Raw genomic sequence first — 6,105 nt, 5'->3', positions numbered from 1 at the left:
CACACTGGCCCCAGCTCCACACTCATTTATTGTCTTTTTACAGCGAGGAAGCAGCAGCAATTAATTACCCTCTAAATTGCTCCCCGTCCTCACGATTTATGGCTGCAGAGGACTGGGTGGGGCTGGAGGGGTGGTGTGGAGGGCTGGGGTGATAGGAAGGAGGGGCTGAGGAGGGCTGAGACGAGGGTACATGAGGTAGGGATGGGAAAATAATTCAGTGAGTGTTATAAAACGTAAGAAACCATTCCTTTGTTGACATATATTTGTGTGTGTATGAAGGAGAGAGATGAAGCATGTACAGCATGTGTTTGTTTGTTTCAACTACAGTATGTTGATGCATAGTGGACCAGGTGACGATTAGCCCAATAAGTACACGTGCAACAGGTGCTCCTGTCTTCGTGCCCTTGTAAGGGCACACTCCTGTGCACTGCACTGTTTACTCTTTTTGTAACCTTCTCAGAGGGAGGGAGCCAGCTGCACTTCCCGTTTACAAGTCTCTCATAATTACAGATATAGATTGCGGCCCAAATGGCACCCAATTCTTTATATAGTGTACTACTTTTATGTCAAAAGTAGTGAACTATTTAGGGCATATGGTGCCATTTGAGCTGCAGACCTCCAGTCCCCTAGCTGTGATTAATGAGGTGCACTTGGAGTCCCATGTGCTGCAGCCGAGAGACTCACCATGCGGAAATGTCTTTCTGGCCTTCCTCCCTGACATTTTGTATCCCGGATGAAAAACGAGGTCTTTGGCATTGTTCATTACTGTACGTTTGCCAGTCAGTCCTCTCGCAGGCACACTTCTCTCCCAATACGCCTTGCACCACACAAAGCTGAGATAGATGCAATAACTACACGCCACCTACACACACATCTACAGTAACTCACCTATCTAGACAGCAAGCTATCCCTGTAGGTTCGAAGAAGAGCAGGACTTTTGTTTCAATCTCCAGGTTTGAGACGATTCTAATAATATATGCGCCATTTTAGGAAACACAGGCAGCTAAAGCAGGAAGGATGTCAGTGATCCTGCTGAGGAAAGACAATTCCACGCTAGATAAAAAGCCCAATGGCCAATTTTATGCTGTGCAAGACTTACTCATATGACAATGGTCTAGTAATCACGGTTCCCCTCTCTGAAGTTATGGCTGTAATTTTGCCTGTCTGAGACTGCAGTCCATTTGTCTGACTAGTTCAGCCACATCCAGTCAAGCTCAACGACACGCGCACACACACACACACACACACACACGCACTTGCACGCGCACGCACACGCACGCACACACACACACACACGCACACACACGCACGCACACGCACACACACACACACACACACACACACACACACACACACACACACATACACACACACACACACACACACACACACACACACACACACACACACACACACACACACACACACACACACACACACACACACACACACACACACACTCCTTGCTACTCAGCACTCTCTCAAGGGCACGCTCCAGTAAAGCGGCATTGGAAAACAGGCGTCTGATGGATTGGGCCACGGAGACAGCGGCGCAGGCAAATCCCCTAATGTGGCATAAATAAGGCTGCCTCGCTCCGATAGCTCTCTACAGACAATGTAAATTATATTGTCAGCCGCAGTCACTTCCCCGCTCGCACTGCAGCTAACAAGAGTCGCCCGCCAAAGCCCCGACAAGGAGAGGAGGAGAGGCGGAGAGGAGGAGTGATCTGGGAAATGAGGGATGGAGGGAGGGAATTAATTAATGAATAAACCCACCTACCTCCAACGCTATATGCACACACACACACACATACGCAAGCACGCACACACGCACGCACACACACACACACACACACACACACACACACACACACACACACACACACACACACACACACGTATGTGCCTTTGATTTACACCTCCCTCTCCCCTGCTCTCCTGCCCTCTCTCTCCCACTCTCCCCCTTCTTCTCTCCCTGTGAGTCTCGGGCCAAGGTCGATGTGACAGCTCTGGTCAGAAACCGTGGTGAGGACTCAGGCATTTTGGAGCTAAGCTGTTTCTGTGTGTCTGCCTGAGGCCCACAGATACTTAGGATGCTGACAACTGAACAGAACACTGAGCATTGTGGGTAAAGTAGTGTGATTTGGTTGACAGCCAGCCATCACTGAAAACTTCCCACAGTAGCTTGCTTCCTAAATCTAATTCACAAGCAGTGACTGAGAGAGAGACAGTTTGGAGAGCCTAAGTGTGATCGTACTCACGGAGGATGTGCACGATAGGGTGACATTTGTGACACAAGCCAGTGAGTGGGCTGCTCTCTCTCATTCTGTTCCTTGTCTCTCTCTCGTCTCCACAGTCTTTGACCATACTTCCTGTCTCTTCCTCCTTGCTCTGCTCTGCTCTGCCTGCAGCTGCTCTGTGTCAACCTGGTGTGATCCAAGGCCCTGTCAGGACTCAGCTGGAACTGCTCTCACAAACAACAACAAGCACGGTCATGGAATAAATCAATAAGCTGAACACTAGAGTCTTTGTGGTTCACTGTCTATTCCCAAATGGCACCGTAATCCCAAATAGCGCACTACGTTTGACCAGGGCCTATAGGGCTGAGGTTAAAAGTAGTGCAATACGTAGAGAATAGGGTGCCATTTGAGATTAACCCTCTGTGTCATTCTGGTGCACTATTCCTTATGTCCATACAAAAATGCAAAATGCCACCAAAAAAAAAACAGAGCGAAACAGAGAGAAACCCACGTGTCAATGAATATTTAACACAGCAGAAGTTAAAACACGCACTTCACACACTCTACACCCACAGCTCCACATTCATAAAACACGACACTCACACATAAACAAACCGTCCTTCACAGACCAACCCACAAACTGTAATACATCTCCCATGTATACACTCAACTCTCTAGGTTAGGGAGCCAGCTCCCATAGAAATAGCTTTCGCCTCTCACTGTCAAACAGTTCCTCCCCTAGCCCGGCTAAAAAAGTGTTTCTCAACGTTGACAGGGAGAATGGATGGCCTCCATTACGCCTGGCTACAAACACATTCCGCCCGGATGAAGGGGCAGTAAATTATACGGGTAGAGCAGCTAGCAAGGCCTCAGCAGAGCCAAGAACTCCCCCCCCCCTCTCTCCTCCCTCTCTCCTTCTCTCCTTCTTATTCCCCTCTCTCTCTCCCTTCCTTCTATCTCTCTCTCTCTCTCTCTCTCTCTCTCTCTCTCTCGCTCGAAAGGGGTCAGCCCGGACAGGTTGTGAGACACAGTGAATCACTGTGGCACAATCAACGGCCCACACCTAGTGTCATCATCGTCACTTCAGAGAATGGACAGGGGGTGATAACACCAACTAACTTTAGTCTCAGGAAAGGAGGGTTACAGTACTGAGTCCAATGTCAACACCATGTTCTGTCACACTCACCATGTCACACACACTCACACACAGTATAACATGATACAAATATGTTGCCTGTCTATTAGAGGTATTGCAGATACGACATTGTTGTGTGCAAATGTCCTATATGTCGAAGCCATGGATCATCATGTGAGTAAATCATTACATAGAGAACTGTCAGGACAACAAGTCAGCCAACACAATGTTCTCACAGTAAAGCTGGTTCTTTACTGTCACTCACTCCACCCCCTCTCAACCCCTAGAGCACGTAGATGGGGATCTAGGCTGCCCTCACGGCTGTAAATAGAAAAACACCAGTTGGAAAAACCCTTTGTGTGTCTGCTCTCCTCTTCTCTTGTAAAAAATGTTCCGCCCGTTTGTCCCTTTCTTGTTCTTTCATGCCTCTTGGAAATTCCTGAGAGGATATGGTCTTTATCTGGATGAGGCATCAACTCAGCTCATCCCCTCGCTCTATATGGTGTGTGTGTGTGTTTGTGTATGTGCGTCTGCATGTGTGCCTGTGTGTGTGTGCATGCGCGGTACGTGTGTGTGTCTCTTACTCCAAAAGGGACAGACTGGCCCCTCCAGGCCCCACCCCGTCCCACCCTACCCCCGGCCTCCCTCCCGAAGAGCAGCGAGCCAGCCAGGCCAGCTGCTGGGTGATGAGATGGAGTAGGCCCTGGTGACAGGTCACATTATATGTGGGCGCTGACAGGTGTAATGGGGTCAACCACGCTGTCAGGGCTCCGGAGTGCATGGGCACGTGTTTGACACACACGTGCGCACGCACGCACGGACACAAGCATTTTTCTCATGCTTGGTGCTGACAATAAACTGTCACTCTGGCTGTGAACTACAGTAGTACTCAATCATCACGTTAATGCTTCTCATGAGAGATAACATCAGTAAAATTACAAATTCAAACATTCATGCTTGTCCTCCCATGGCCTTGCTTGAAAATGGAGTACAGTAGTGAGTATCTACAAAACTTTCCATTCTATATGGCAGCGTCCCAAAAGGCACCCTATTCTCTACATAGTGGACGACTTGTGACCAGAGCCCCATGGCCAAAAGTAGTGCACTATAAAGGGAATAGAGTGCCATTTGGGACACAACCAATGTAAAACTCTGCTGTGTCGACCCCACAGTAGAAGTGGGTTACTTCAACAGGAAGTGTATAGCAGGGCTTCCTGTCTCTGGGTCTCTGAAGTCTCTCCAGTAGGAAAATCTATGGTCATCTCGCAGGAAGCTCCCAGTCAATATTTCCACCAGTGACATCCTCCTAGTCACTGGTGTATAGACATCCACAGATCCCCTCCGCTGAGGAATGGCTTCCCTATCCCTAAAGCACAATAATAAGACAATAGGACTTCTTATGTTGTCATCAAGTAGAAACCATGAAGGCAGTGGAAAGGTTCCTTTTAAACATAGTTCATTATGTTTAAGGGAAGCATTGAAATGAATACGTTGTCAGGAATCAAGGTAAGACCCAGATGCAGACTGTCGAAGTAACATTGTTTATTGTGGTAACAGGGGCAGGCAAAGACAGGTCAAGGCAGGCAGGGGTCGATAATCCAGGGTAAGGAAAAGGTACAGGACGGCAGGCAGGGTCAGGGACAGGGACAGGGTCAGGACAGGCAAAGGTGAAAAACCAGGAGGACGAGGAAAGAGAGGCTGGGAAACAATAGGAGCTGACAGAACAAGACGATAGGAGCTTGAACGAACAAGACGAACTGGCAACAAACAGACAATGAGCACATGTATAGATACACAGGGGATAATAGGGAAGATGGGCGACATCTGGAGGGGGGTGGAGACAAGCACAAGGACAGGTGAAACAGATAAGAGCGTGACAGTAAGAGCGTTACACGGGGGGAGGAAAGGGCCTAGAAACAGGGGCAGACAGACTATCACGCCCTGGCCATAGAGAGGCTTTTATTCTCTATTTTGGTTAGGCCAGAGTGTGACTAGGGTGGGCATTCTATGTTCTTTTTTCTATGTTTTTGTATTTCTTTGTTTTTGGCCGGGTATGGTTCTCAATCAGGGACAGCTATTTATCGTTGTCTCTGATTCGGAACCATACTTAGCTCTTGCCCACATGGATTTTGTGGGTAGTTGTTTTCTGTATTGTTAGTTTCCTTACAGAACTGTTCGTTTCCTCTTTGTTATTTTTTGTTCTAGTGTTCTGATTTTAATAAAATATCATGAACACGTCTCACGCTGCACTTTGGTCCAGTCATTCACAGGAGGAGGATCGTTACACAGACATGGTTTTGACTTCAGACAGAAAAGGTAGGAAAAATACAGAGGGATACGGGGCAACAGAGGATGAACATCAGAGGAGCTAATGTTCTTGGAGTGCGGGGGGGAGGTCCTAGTACTCTGCGGAGCTGGAGGAGAGGTCCGGGGCAATTTCCAAGACCCCAGGAAGACGTCCAGGGGCAGGCAGAGCTGACTTCAGGCAATGAGTGTAGCAGGATGGGCTCCAGCCCACAATGGCATCAGTAGCCAAGTCAATGGAGGGATTGTGTCGCTGGAGCCAAGAGAATCCTAATACTACGGGAGCCTGTGGAGACTCAACCAGCAGGAATTGGATAGCCTCGCTGTGGTTCCCCGACACTCATAGGCTTACGGGAGCGGTCTGGTGGGTGACCCAGCCTATAGAGTGCCCGGCCAGTGTTCTAACACCCATGGGAATGGAGATGG

The sequence above is a fragment of the Oncorhynchus mykiss genome, chromosome 6, assembly GCF_013265735.2.
Source record: "Oncorhynchus mykiss isolate Arlee chromosome 6, USDA_OmykA_1.1, whole genome shotgun sequence".
In the NCBI taxonomy this organism is placed as follows: Eukaryota; Metazoa; Chordata; class Actinopteri; order Salmoniformes; family Salmonidae; genus Oncorhynchus; species Oncorhynchus mykiss.
Note: the sequence above shows the minus strand (reverse complement) of the source record.